Consider the following 15,615-nt stretch of genomic DNA (forward strand, 5'->3'; position numbering starts at 1 on the left):
ACCTGATCATGGCTTTGAGTTCCATCCGCATCCATTCAGGTCAGGCTGTGGGATGCAGGAGCAGCGACAAACCATAAAATGGTGTGAGGCAGAGCAGAAATTTTCTTTCATGAGAAAGTAACAACCAGCTCCTGATCCATGAAGACTAAAGAGAGGCACTGGTTGGCTGTCATTTTGGAGACATTAACCTCCTCCAAAAATCCCATGGTGTAAAGCATTATGACTTTAAATCCTAGACATTAGACAATCCCAGGATTCCTCAGATTGAGTTGAGTGTGTCTCCTTCTGCTTCTGAAGATTTTGCTTCACATGTTCAAAGGCTATTGTGAGTCTGCTCTTTGCCATCCACTATTTTAGTGACTAGGGAAATGCTGATGAGCAAAGTTCTTGCTCTGTTAACATTTACAGACTCAAAGGAGAGGAGCAAACAAGCAAATGAATGGATATTTAGAAATGTGATAAGCAAAGGAGGAAAACACAGCAAGCAAGGGGGGATGGGTATGTGGCCTTGGGTACTACTTAATTTGGGGTGGCCCTGGAAAGTTTCCTTTCACGGGATCTGAAAGAAGTATGGGAGTAAAGGTTTGACATTAATAGGAAAACTTTTCAGCAGGGGAACTGGAAATTCTATTATGCTGGGATAGGAACTGTGTGGCCCCCAACAGTACTGAAGCAGACTGAGCAAGGCAAGAAAGAACATAGCTTTAGACAGAGAACGCAAGGCTCGTTCAACCCCAGCACATTCTAGGCTTACTTTGGAGTTCTATGTAGTCTGACTTACCTGCTCTAAGGTATGTAACAGGCCCTTAGCACAACTGATGCCACGTTAGGAGCACCATCCTGACTGTAAAACCCAGAATATAGGCCCCAACACCTACCAAAAGGGGAACAAGAGCCCAATCCATCAAATACTTAGTCCATAATACTAGCAAAGTCCCTAAATGGTCTAACCTTGCTTTTTGGCTTTTATAGTTTTGCTTTTTGTTAGCTGTTCTTTTTAACTGAAATGTGTTCACCAGGGAGTGGTTTGTGTATAAAAGACAGAGAATGGTGAGGCTTAGGGCTGTGTGGTTCAGGCAAACTCTCTGTGCAACCATCAACCAGGACTATAGGCTTTCTATCCAGCTTTAAGCATGAATTTATCTGAAGACCTTAGATGCTCTGGCGTAAAAGTTTGTGTAAAGAATAATGCATTGGTTCTGTAGTCTGGATGATGTAAGAAAACACTGGTGAGTTCTCAAAAAAGAATAAAGATGGCCTCCTGAGCAAATGCTCTTGCAAGCAATCGTGTAAGTTCATATTCCCAGCACCCACGTAACAGTAAAGAGCAAGAACAGCTTCTACGGAGTTGTCCTCTCAACTCCTCATGAGTTCCATGGCACACGCACACTAAATGACATGACACTTCAGAGTGAGTCGGTGTGACATGGTCAGGACTAGGAAGAGGGAAGGCCACGAAAGGACGAAAGCATCAGGGTTCTGTTGCAAGAAAAGTAATCGCTGGAAGCTTCTTCGGCCAGGTGACAAAAATTATTGTCAGTAACCAAAATGTGGAAGCAACACAAGGTGCCTCCCCCTAAATGAATGGGTATGTGACTGTGGCCTAACACAAAAACAAAGTACACTGTTCATTCTAAAAAAAGAAGGAAAGTTTGATACATGCTATAACTTAAATGCACATAATGCTAAATCAGTGGTTCTCGAGCTGTGGGTCATGACTCCTGAAGACCTTTGGAAAACACAGATATGTACATTATGATTTATAACAGTAGCGAAAATACAGTTATGAAGTATCAATGAAAATAATTCTATAGTTGGCATGAGAAACTGTATGTAAGGGTTGCAGCATTAGGAAGGTTGAGAATCACTGTGCTAATTGAAACAGAAATAGGATAAACACATGATTTCACTCATGTAATTCCTAGAATGGAAAGCCCTAGAGACAGAAAGTGAGCAATAGCTTCAGAGCCCAGAAACAAGAGAAATGAGGTATTCCTGTTTAACAAGTGCTGCTTCAGTTTGGGATGAAGAAGACATCTGGAAAGAAATGAGAGTGCAGGCTATACTAACAGTGTGAGCACCACTAATGTCAATGAACTATGTGTGAAAAAATGGCTTTTATCATAAATATACTCTCTGTATCTAGGTAAATAATATACAGTGCCTAGTATATATATACATCCCATGTAAGAAATTTACAGAATATGGAAATTCTCTTCTAAACAATCTTTTCTTTTTAATTTAGAGACAATTTACCTAAACCTCGGGTTTGGGTGCAAAAGGTATGTTGCTAATGATAGGGTTATTTTTAAGCAGCAGCTGAAGTAGTCCAAAACAGTTACCTAGGGAAAGAAACAAACAAAGGAAAGGAGTTATTCAGTTCCATGGTCATTCAAGGCTATTTGACATTGTTTGGAAATGTCAGAGCCCTGGCATGAATGAAAGGAGGGGTGGGATTAAAATGTATTTTCTTGGTGGCCTGCAATCTTCACCCTTACGTGTGTTTGCCATGAGGTCTCCAAATAGTTAGTGCTAAGTCTCAACACCACTAAGCATTCATAACCCTACAGTCTGTTTGACCAGAGCTTTGTAGGGTAGGAACAGAAAAAAAAAAAAAAACAAGACCACCCCTCCCAACCTTCAAATGACTCTTGTTTTTTTTTCTGTCATTTTAGTATAAGAACAAACAAAATATTTTGTGCTTAATGTGCAGTTCAATGTAACTTATTTTCGTGTTTTGAAAGTAGAACATTTCCTGACCCCAGCCCAGATATCCTGGGTCCCAATGGCCTTTAATCTCCAGCCTCATTCTCTTCCTCCATGCTGTCCATGCCACACGCTAAGAATGAGAGAAAAAAGCAACAGAGAATAATGTAGGAGGTCCTTCTGTCTATGTGTTGCTTTTATTGGTTAATGAATAAAGAACTGCTTTGAGCCTATGGCAGGGAAGAACAGAAGGGTGGAGTCAGAGAGGCGCCATGTAGCCCCACTGGAGACAGATGCCAGAACTTTTGCCTGTAAGCCACAGCCACATGGCGATACACAGATTAATAAAAATGATATAAATAAAAATAGGTTAAACTGAGATATAAGAGTTAGCCAATAAGAAGCTAGAGCTAATGGGCCAAACAGTGATTTAATTAATACAGTTTCTATGTGATTATTTCAGGGCTAAGCAGCTGGGGACAAACAAGTGGCCTGCTGCTATAGACTGTGATTATTTCAGGGCTAAGTGATGTGGGAGTGTCATATATCAATCTGTTGATTTCATTGGTTAAGTAATAAAGAAACTGCTTGGCCCTGATAGGTTAAAACATAGGTGGGAGGAATAAACAGAACAGAATGCTGGGAGGAAGAGGAAGTGAGCTCAGAGGCCATGCTCCCCTATCCCGGGCAGATGCAATCGATGAAGCTCCAACCCAGGATGGACATAGGCTAGAATCTTTCCGGTAAGCGCACCTAGGGGTGCTACACACATTATTAGAAATGGGCTAGTCCAGGTGCGAGAGTTAGCCGAGAAGAGGCTAGATATAATGGGCCAAGCAGTGTTTAAATGAATACAGTTTCCGTGTAATTATTTCAGGTAAAGCTAGCAGGGTGGCGGGAAGCAGCCCGCTGCTCCTATTACAACAGCTAAGCTAGCCAGGTGGCTGGGAACCAACAAGCAGCCTCCTTCCAACAAGAGAAGATCCTACTGAAGTAGCAGCAATATCAGTGTCTTATCTAGGGTCATTATAGCCACAACAAAACCAATCATGACCAGAAGCCAAGTTGGGAGGAAAGGGTTCATTTGGCCCACACTGCCAGATTACTGTTCATCATAGAAGGAGGTCAGGACAGGAGCCCAAACGGTGCATGAACCTGGATAGCAGGAGTCAATACAGAGGCCATGGAGGGGTGTTGCCCACGGCTTGCTCATAGAACCCAGGACCCTGCTTTCTTATAGAATATAGGACTACCAGCCCAAGGATGGCACTACCCTCAATGATCTGAATATTCCCCCATCAACCACTAGTTAAGAAGATGTCTTACAGCTGGGTCTTATGGAGGCATTTTATCAACTGAGGTTCCCTCCTTTCAGATAAGTCTAGTTTGCATGTCAAGTTGACATACGACTAGCCTGTAGAGATAGGAAACCCTGCTGGGTGTGGGCAGGCTCTCTATGCTGACCTTCTCTCATGGGCTGATTTCCTGAATTCCTTCAAAATACTCTACACACTTGTTTGCAGACCGTCGATAGATGTAGACAGTGCCTGCAATTATCAGGCTACATCTACTGTATGCTTTATCACTTACACAGTGGCTGAACTCCTTTCCAATCCATTATCTTGAAACTGAGTCAGCAAGGTTGAATGTAGCTGTCTTAGTTAGGGTTTACTATTGCTATGAAGAGATACCATGACCACAACAACTCTTATAAACAAAACATTTAATTGAGATGCTTGATTATAGCTTTAGAGGTTTAGTCCGTTATCATCAGGGTGGGGAGCATGGTGGTGTGCAGGCAGACACGGTACTGGAAAGGTAGCTGAGAGTCCCTTCATCTTGCAGGCAATAGGAAGCCAACTGAGACACTGTGTGTGGAGGGGATCTTGAGCATAGAAAACTTCAAAGCCTGCCCCCACAATGACACACTTCCTCTAACAAGGCCATACCCACTCCAACAAAGTCACACCTCCTAACAGTGCCACTTCCTATGAGAATATGGAGATCAATTGCATTCAAACTTCTACAGCGTCCTTGCATATGACCCATGGAATCTAATAGGATGAACCATTTCCATGTTCCAGCCCACCAAACTGAGAAAGCAGTTTGTTGCTAGCTCCTCAAAGTCCAGAAAGATAAATGGAGAGGAGGATGAGGTAGGTATGTCTAAGAGACAAGTGTCAAACACTGGCATGGGTGTAAAAGAAAAGGAACCCTTGCACATTGGTGTAATGAATGCAATAGTGGGAATGCAAACATGCAAAGCTGCATTGGAAATCAGTCTAAAGTTGCCTCAAAACACAAACCAAAACAAAACTAGGAAACAGATCTACCAAATGAACCAGCACTCCTGGGCATTTGCCCTAAGGGTCTGTATTTTATCATAGAAACATTTGGACACCCATGTTCATTGTTGCTCTATTCCAACAGCTAAGAAACAGAGTAAGTCTAGGTGTCAAACAAGTAACAAAAGGATAATGAAAATGTCATACATAGACAAAATGGAATTTCTTACATATATAACAGAAAAATGAAATTTTCAAATAAATAGTTGGAACTGGAAAAAATATTGTCCTGACTGAGATATCCAAGCCGAGAAAGATAGATGCTGCCTGTTCTTTCTCATATGTAGAGCCTGTCTTTGATTCTTTAGGTTGCTCTGTTTAGCTTGGAATACCTGTAGAAGCTGGAAAACAAGAAAGGGGTCATATCCTGAGGGAGGTAGAAGAGTCGAACTCAGATAATATGAGGGGTGAAAGGAGAATATTGAGGTTCAAATGAAGAGGGGGATGGGAAAGTAGGGCAGAGGAGGGAGGAGAGGAATTCCTCTAGGAATGTTTGGAAAGGTCATGGAAACCTATTATTTTATAAACTTCTTAAAGTGTATAACATTATATATGCTACACACACACACACACACACACACACACCAGGAGCACTGATTATATGAGGAGTTTAAATGGAGTTATCATATACTGGGACCAGTGCTCCTTTCAGAACCCATAGATTATCAAACAAAAACCGCAGTGCAAAGTATTGGGCCCAGAGAAGACCCCGCCCATTATACCAAGCTATCTCATTCAATTGGCTATCAACCAAGTTCCCATAACAACAAATATCTATGAAGTGCTCAGCCCCAAATGGAACATCTTGATCACCCTTCAATCCTTGCCAAACCACACATCAATGCTCATGGAAAAAAATTACAGGAGAAAGGGCAGTAAGAGTGTAAGAGCAAGAGGTTGGGGAAGACAACTACAAAATAGTATCTTCTGGACATTGCAGGACATCCTAGACATTCACAAGATCAAACCAGTAAGATTTCAGCATGGACTGGGAGTAGCTGGTGAGCCCTCCCCTCTAAGCTAAGGAGCTATTAACAGTTGCTGGTTGCTGGGGGAGGGAGAATCAGTTCTCTTCAGCAGTATGGCCACATTTAGGTGGAGTACTCTCCTGTAGACGGCTTCACACCCATGCACATTTGAGGATCACTACTTTTGGACTCAGTGGTAGATTTTAAAATGCAGAGGAGGAAGAGGAAGAGAAGGGCATCATTAAGTTGGGAGTTGGGTGGAGGGCCATCTAAGAGGAGATGTTGCGCAGTGTCAGAACAAATATGATCGAATGACATTTTATACAGGTATGAAATTGTAAGTGAATAAATAATGAGAAATACACGAATATAAGAGGGCAGAAATAAAGGCATCTATCATTAATATTTTTTAAAAATCCTGGGCCGGATGTGGTGGCCCATGCCTTTCTTACCACTCGGGAAGCAGAGGCAGGCAGATCTTTCTGAATTTAAAGCTGGCCTGGTCTGCTGTGAGTTTAAAGTCAGCCTGGTCTACATAGAAAGTTGCAGACCAGCCAGTGAGACCATAAATAAATAAGCAAGCAAATAAATCTTGTTAACATGAATTCTTCCCACATTCAGAAGGATATTAGCATTTTATTTTTAAAGTGATTGAAACCGGTATTGCAATTTAGCTCATGTTAATATCATTTCCTGTTCATACATACTCCTATAGGTTAGTGAATGAATGCCAAAATTTTTAAAAAAGTATAAGAGAAAACTAATCATCTCATAAAAAAAACAAGGCAACTTAATATTTTTTTCTAGCTTAACAAATTAATCAAAATTTCTCTTGATTATATAAATTAGAAAAAATGCTGTATTAGTACATACAAACATAAAAACATGATTAAGTCTTGCTTAACTGGAATGTTTTAAATGAACCACTTTGCTAAATTGAATTTTCAGGTTAAGCAGCAACCCCCTTCCTGTCTCAATGTTTGTCATTAAATAACTCCCTTAAATTTGGAGCTGCCTTCAGCCATTTATGAAATTAATACAGTATATATGTAAAATCAAATTAATTTATATATGTTATTTTCTGCTGAAGTGTGAGTTATGGGAAGCTTAATATTAAGAATTATAGGGAATGTCAGAAAGTCCTTGGACTTGGGGCTGCAATACATTCCTCTGGGCTTGGAGAGACACCCACCATATAGAGAATTGAAATAGCCTGATGGAGGAAGATGTCATACCTGAGCAGCTAGGACTTGTCAAGAACTTAATTCCAACCAGATCTTGCTTTGTGCATGTGTGTGGAACCCAGTTTGGAATAGGGACCAGGTTCTACCTTCTTGGGTGACACCTTAACAAGGAAGATTCAACTAATATGCTGAACAATAGTGTGCCTTTGCATTTCTTGTGCAAATTTGCTCTTCTTGTGCAACTTCACATACTAGCCAGGTATTTTAATTCTTTCATGTGGTATTTGGGCAGAAAATACTGTGGTCAACATGTGTTTTTTGTAACATACCATGAGTGGATTGGGTGGCAGAGCCACATGTATCAGGACAGAGCAATTCTTGAAGGACGGCAAGAGATTCTATAAATTCTGAAGGTCATCCCCAAGTCCCTGACATGCACAAGGGAAGTGGTTTTAAAGAAAAAGTTCTATTGGTTTAGGTTCTGACTTACACAAAAACTTTTAAGCTTGTTCCACAATAAAAGAACTTTTGAACACAACAAGCCTATATAAAGTGATAAATGTACTTAGCAAAAGCCCACACAAGCCAATGACTAGAAGGATTTTATATGCTTTGATGTTATCACTAAAGACACCAAAACCTTTATAAACTTATTATTTGAGTGTATGCGGTCAGGTTGAGAGATAAGGAAATGAGTAAGTCCACCAGGATTGATGCTCAATCAAAGTGGGAAATAAGTTGTGTTAGGAAATTTTCCCATCAAATGGACCTAAGAAACAAGGTGGTGTAGTTATTCTAATATATAACAAAATGGACCTCAAACTAAGAATAATCAAAAGAGATGAAGGACATTTCATATTCATTGCGGGGAAAGTCTATCAAGATGAAGTTTCAATTCTGAACATCTGTGCCCCAAATACAAGGTCACCTACATTTGTAAAAGAAACATTACTAAAGCTTAAAACACACATCAAACCCCACACACTAATACTGGGAGACTTCAACACCCCACTTTCATAACTGAACAGGTATACCAGAAGTAAAGGAACAAATAGATGCTATTACTCAAAAGGGCTTAACAGACATCTATAGAAATTTCACCTCCAAACAATAGAATACACCTTCTTCTTCCCACCCCATGGAACGTTCTCTATAATTGACCCTTTGGGGAAAAAAGAACCCTCAACAGATACAAAAAAATGGAATAACCCCTATATCTTATCAGATCACCATAAAGCTAGACTCCAACAACAACACTAATTGCAGAAAATGCACAAACTCATGGAAATTCAACAGTGCTCAACTGAATCACCACTGTGTCAAGGAAGAAATAAAGAAATTAAAGACTTCCAAAAATTCAATAAAAATGACAGCACAGCATACCCAAAACTATGAAAGCAGTTCTAAGAGGAAAGTTCACAGCACTAAGTGCCACATGAAGAAGCTGGAGAAATCCCACATTAGCAAATTAGCAGAACACCTGAAAGCCCTAGAACAAAAAGAAGCAAACACATCTAGGAAGAGTAGAGAGCTGGAAATAATCAAACTGAGGGCTGAAATCAATAAAATAGAAAAAAAAAGCAATACAAAGAATCAATGAGACAGAGTTGGTTCTTTGGAAAAATCTACAAGATAAACAAACCTTTATCCAAACTAAGCAAAAGGCAGAGAGAAAATATTCAAATTAACAAAATCAGAAAGGAAAAGGGGAAATTAGCAACAGATATGGAAGAAATCCAGAGAATCACTAGGTCTTACTTCAAAAACCTGTACTCCACAAAAAAAAAAGGAAAATTTAAAGGAAATGGACAGTTTCCTGAATAAGTACCACATAGTAAAATTAAATCAAGACTAGATAAACAAATTAAATAGACCTACAACTTCTAAGGAAAGAGAAACAGTCATCAAAAGTCTCCCAAACAAAAAAAGTTCAGGACCACATGGTTTCAGCGTGGAATTCTAACAGAATTTTAAAGAAGAGCTAATACCAATACTCCTCAAATTGTTACAAAAATAGAAACAGAAGAAACATTACTGACCTTGTTTTATGAGGCTACAGTTACACGGATACCCAAACCACACAAAGACACAACTAAGAAAAAGAATTACAGATCAATCTCACTCATGAACATTGATGCAAAAATACTAAAAAAAAATACTGGCAAACCAAATCTAGGAACACTTCAGATAAATCACCCACCATGATCAAGTAGACTTCATCCCAGAGATGTAGGGATGGTTCAACACACAAATATCCATCAATGCAATCCACTACATAAACAAACTGAAAGAAAAAAAAATATGATCATTTCATTAGCTGCTGAAAAAGCCTTTGACAAAATCCAACACCTCTTTGTCATAAAGGTTTTGAAGAGGTTAGGGATACAAGGAATATTCCTAAACATTATTAAGGAAACATACAGCAAGCCAAAAGCTAACATCAAACTAAATGGAGAGAAACTCAAAGTGATCCCACTAAAATCAAGAACAATACAAGGCTGTCCACTCTCTCCATATCTATTAAATATAAAACTTGAAGTCATAGCTAGAGCAATAAGACGACAACAAAAACAACAAAAAAGATGAAGGGAAAAAAGTTGGAAAGGGAAGAAGTCAAAATTTTGCTATTTGCAGATGATATGATAGTATATATAAGTGACCCCAAAGAAATCTACCAGGGAATTCTTACCACTGATAAACATCTTCAGTAATGTGGCAGGATACAAGGTTCTCTTTTTAAAAAAATCAGTAGCCTTTCTATATACAGATGATAAATGGACTGAGAAAGAAATCAGAGAAATATCAAGCTTCACAATAGCCAATATCAACATAAAATATCTTGGAATAACTCTAAGCAAACAAGTGAAATAACTGTATGACAAGAATTCTAAGTCTCTGAAGAAAGAAATCAAAAAGGATATCAGAAAATGGAAAAATCGCCCATGTTCTTGGATGGGTATGATTAACATAATAAAAATAGCTATCTTACCAAAAACAACTTACAGATTCAATGCAATGCCCATCAAAATCCCTGTAAAAATTTTCGCATACCTCAAAATAACAATACTCAACTTCATACAGAGAAACAAAAAACCTAGGATAGCCAAAACAATCCTATACAATAAAGGAACTTCTGGAGGCATCACCATCCCTGACTTCAAGCTCTATTATAGAGCTACAGTAATGAAAACATCTTGGTACTGGCATAAAAACAGACAGGTGAACCAATGGAATAAAATCAAAGACCCTGATAATTAATCCACACACCTATAAACATCTTATTTTTGACAAAGAAGCTAAAATTGTATAATGGAAAAAGAAAGCATCTTCAACAAATGTTACTGACATAACTAGAGGTGGAAATATAGAAGAATACAAATAAATTCATTATCTATCACCATGTACAAAACTCAAGTACAAATGGATCAAAGACCACAATATAAAACAACCACATTGACCCTTATAAGAAAGAAAGTGGGAAGTACCCTTGAATGTATTGGCACAGGAGAGCACTTCCTAAATATAACCCCAATAGCACAGACACTGACAGCAACAATTAATAAATGTGACCTCCTGAAACTGAGAAGCTTCTGTAAGTCAAAGGACATCATTAACAAGACAAAATGGCAGCCGGCAGAATGGAAAAAGATCTTCACCAAGCCCACAACAGATAGAGGACTCAACTCCAAAATATACAAAAGACTCAAGAAACTAGACACCAAAAAAAGAGGAACTACTTGTCTTTTAAATTTCAGATCTCTGGAAAAGGAAAGTGTCGCATGACATCTGTTCAAGTAATAATCATTGGAATCATTTTTCTATAGGAGCTGAGTAATGGGTATTTAGGACAGATACAAATTATTGTATATTGTTGATATCAATAAGTAGAGCTTAAGTACTTTAAAAATATCTTTAAAAGATGCTAGTCTTCTCTGGCTGAAAGAAGAAAATGGCTAGGTAGACTAGACAGGCTCAGAAGCAGAGCAAGATGGCATACATTTCATATGAAAAGGAAAAGGGTTTTCTCTGAGGAATGACCACAATCCATACTTTCTGCCTTATAGATTCTAGAGAAGGAAGATGCCCACAAGTAAATGACCAGAATCCCAAACTTTCTGCCTTATAGATTCTAGAGAAGGAAGATGCCCACAAGTGAATGAAGCACTGCTGAAACATTGGTTATTAAAACAGTGTGTGGAAAATGAAGTGATATTGAAAGCCAGAATCAAATCAAAATTAATCTCTAAATGTGAAGATGTTTTAATTATAACTGAATGGATTTGTTTTGTGTCTGTTTTCCTTCTTGTGTATGAAGGATGTGTGAGTTATGGGTTTTTTCAAGGACTAAGTCTAAGAGAGTACTTTCAATGAAAATAAAATAATAACTAAGTGATGAGAGATAGCAATTTTATTTGTCAGAGTTTTGTTTCTTGAAGGTTGTGTTGTGTTGTATAACAGCACGTGTTTCTGCTGATAAAATCTCAGAGTTAATGAAATTCAGTAGCTGCCTGTTGCCAGCATCAAGTTCCAAAAAGAAAAACAAGCAGGTAAATGGAGAAAGGGAGAAAAGGTGGGTTATGCAACATGCTAGGTAATGTTTAGAGAAACCCTCTCTAGTTGAGAGCTTTGAAAATAGAAATAGTACAGAAGTGATCCTACTAACATGTAGGAAAGACATTTTCCACACAGGAGGAGATTCAAAAGCAAAGATTCTCCCCCAGAGAACATAGGTGGATTGAGGAATGAGAAGAACTTCCTGCAGCTGGGGTGGAGTAAGAGCGGGAAAGTGACAGTGGTTGGCTCCACGGGTCATTGGTGGGGCTACTTATTATGGAAGCCTTAGATTTTACACTTAGTGTGATGAAAAGTCATTGATATTTTCAAAATTTTAGTTATTTCTTTGTGTATGTGTGTGGATGTATGTGCACCACATGCATGAAGGAGCCCACGAAGGTCAGGTGAGCCACTGGATCTTCTAGAACTGGAGTTATACATGGTTATGAGCTGTTTTGGGAATGATGAAGGGCAGGAAGCTAATCAGATTATCTACAAAATCAGTAAATTCTCTCAACTGCTGAGCCATCTCTCCTGTCCATTTTTAAAATTATTGAATAATGAATAAAGAATAATGTAGCTGGCAATTTTGGAGGCTGTTGCAATAACCCATAGTGGCTAGTATTAGAATATCATGGGGTTAGTGGTACTTGAGAAAGAGAAATAATGAGTCATGACTCCAAGGTTGAGTCATGATATGTTTTACTGAAGTTGACAAGATTCCAAAAGAATCATTTTGTAAAGCATGTTGGGAAGATGATTAACAGATTTAAAAATTAGGCATCTAAAAGGAAAAGAAAATATCCAATCCTGTATAAAACTCTCTGATGATGGCAGGGGCTTAGGCTACAGAATTACAGCCAGACATCAGCAGAGTGTACAGAGGACCTGAAACTATCAAACAGAATGACATAATATAAGAGTGGGCAAACGGGCCTGGAGAGATAGCTCAGTGGTTAAGAACACTGACTGGGCTTCCAGAGGACTGGGTTCAATTCCCAGCACCTGTATGACAGCTCACAGCTGTCCATAATTCCAGTTACGAGGGATCTGATGCCCTCGCATAAACAGACATACATGCAGGCAAACATTAATACATATAACATAAAAATAAATAAGTCATTAAAAAAAGAATGGGTGAAGAAGACATAAAAGAGGGAGCAGCCAGTAATTTGGGGAAAATTCAGGAGGATTTGAGTGCCAAAGCCAAGTAAAAGCAACATTTCCAAATTGTATTAGCTTTTCCAATATTGCTGAGAAATCAATTAAAACGAGATCCGAGAGCTGATTATTGACTTAAACAGTATGAACATCACTGATATCTTCTTCAACAGGAGTCATTTCAGAGTGGACTAGCAGGGATTTCATGAGAAAATGAAGGGTAAACATCAGACAAAGGAGAGAGATAGGTAATGTTTAGAGAGAAAGATTAGCAGGCCATCTGAAGGGGGATGTGAGGCCCAGAATTTTTTTCCATTCTTTATTTTAAATTTTTAGAACTTTTCTGAGCATTTACTTGTGGCTGATGATACATAAGAGCCAGGCATGGTGCCAGATACCTGTAATCCAGCATTCACGAGAAAAGATCAAGAGTTCAAGGCCAGTCTGGCCTACATAACAATCATGAAGGTAGCCTGGGGTACATAAAACATATTCTAAAATACAACAATATTATTAAAACAGCAATGATAAATTAAAAAGATATAGTATTCCATCTACACATTGAAAATTATATAGGAGTCTTAAAAAGTTTGTGACTATGTTCCTAGATCCATGTAATATTGAAGACATTTCCTCTCTGACTTTGCATATATCAAGTAGAGATACAGATTCTTTTATTTCCAACCAACTTTCATGGATGTTTCATGATTGACAGCCTTAGAAGATGACCACATCTTTCTGCGGAACAAATGGAAAGCCTCGTCAGGGTCCCTCCTATCTTGAGCACAACCTATGGCCTGTTCAAGGATTCCTCCTGACTCATCTGTACATGACGTGAAGGCAGAGAACTGACAGTGACTATTCTGATAGCCTTCACTGAGTTCTGAGTGAGAATGCTCTTTGTTTGTGACCCAGGAGTCGTGTATCTTCCATCAGCACTTGTAAAATTGTGGTGCACTGATGCATTAGCATGGAAGAATGGTAAGATATTAAGCCATTATAGTCAATGCTATTCTTAGGTACACACAGGAGCATTTATTTTTTTTTACATAAATGCAATGTGCAAACATCCTATACAGTTCTTAATTTTCTAGCCACTTAAGCAGCTGCAGTATAAAAGGAAAAGAGGTAGAATATCTGACTTAACGGCAAGTTGGGTCTTACTCATAGACTAGTGAACAGACCCTTGTGGGCTTGAAAAACTACTGAATCAGCTTCAGTTGGTGTGTGATAAAGAAGAACAGAAGAATGGTTTAACAGTAAGATGTTTATCAAAATGTCCAATATGGTGGCATAATGGATGATTGGTCTCCATACGAATACTAAGATCACCAAGAACAACGATGAGTGCATCAGTGGAGAGGAGGCAGCTGGATGGGACAAAACTCCCTTGTGTTTGGGCAAAGTTGCAGATGGCTCCTATTCTCTGACAGGGTTGCTGCTTCCTCATCTACCGTGTGCCTCAATAGAAATTAGAAAGTCACACTGACCATAGGACCAGGTAGGCAATTTTCACTCCTTCTCCTTTCCTTCAACTCTAATCCTCAGTCCTATCCCTAACTCTATAGCATATTGTCTACCACAGCCTTCCCTTCCTCTCTGCTCCCATCACTAGTCCAGGACCTCACCCCTTTGTCCCAGCCACCAACTCCCACAGGCACTCCCTCTGGACACACTGACCATGGAATAAGTTAGGCAATCTTCACTCTCCCTCCTCTCCTCCAATTTCCACTGCCCAGTCTCATTCTTACCAGCTGCAACTGGCCTCCCCTTTTCTCTCTGTCCCCATTCAAAGGATTCTGTGTAGATCCTAGTGGCACACCCTGCTTTATTCCCTCCTGCCTCCGTCCTCCCTAAGGACATCCCCATTCCCAAGTGTTAACTACTAATGCCTAGAAACACATTTAACTAGGGACCTGCCCCCAATGGAAACACCTGGCTGGATCTCAGAAACATTGCCTTCCAGGCAACCCACAATTTTCATACTCTCCTAAAAAAAAATCACAGAAGATCACAGAAACCAAGGTATGGAATGCCCACCTAACAAATATCAGATATCAGCACCTAAAAGTACAATCAGCTCAATCCCAGATACCTAGATGCCAGTGTAAATACACAATCAATAACAGCCAAACCAATATGGCTTCATTAGTGGGCCCTAAGGATTGTGACATAGTTGAAACAAGGGCTTCAAAACAGCTATTATGAATATGGTAGCAGTCCTTAAGGGTGATGTAAATAAATTTATTAGTGAAAAGAAAACAGAGTAAAACAAAATAAAGAAACCTGTTTAAGACATGAAAGTACAAATAGAATCAGAAGGAAAAAAATCTAAACTAAAAAAACATTGAAAATGAAAGCTTTAGGAACTACAAAATCTGAAATACCAACAGATGCCAGCCCAGACTACTATACCTAGCAAAACTGTCAATCAAAATAGACAGAGAAAGAAAAACATTCCATGATAAAATAAAATTTAAGCTGTATCTATCTTCAAATCCAGTCCTATAAAAACTTCCAGAAGAAAAACTACAATCTTAAGAGTTTAGTAACACCACCCCCCAACAAAAGGAATAATCTTGAATGAGCATATCAAAATAGAGGGAAAAAACACCACACTGCAACAACAAAATAATGAAAACCAACAAACACTATTCATTGATAACTCACAACATCATCGGTCTCAGTTCCCAAAAA

This window comes from Microtus pennsylvanicus, chromosome 1, assembly GCF_037038515.1.
Source record: "Microtus pennsylvanicus isolate mMicPen1 chromosome 1, mMicPen1.hap1, whole genome shotgun sequence".
NCBI lineage: Eukaryota > Metazoa > Chordata > Mammalia > Rodentia > Cricetidae > Microtus > Microtus pennsylvanicus.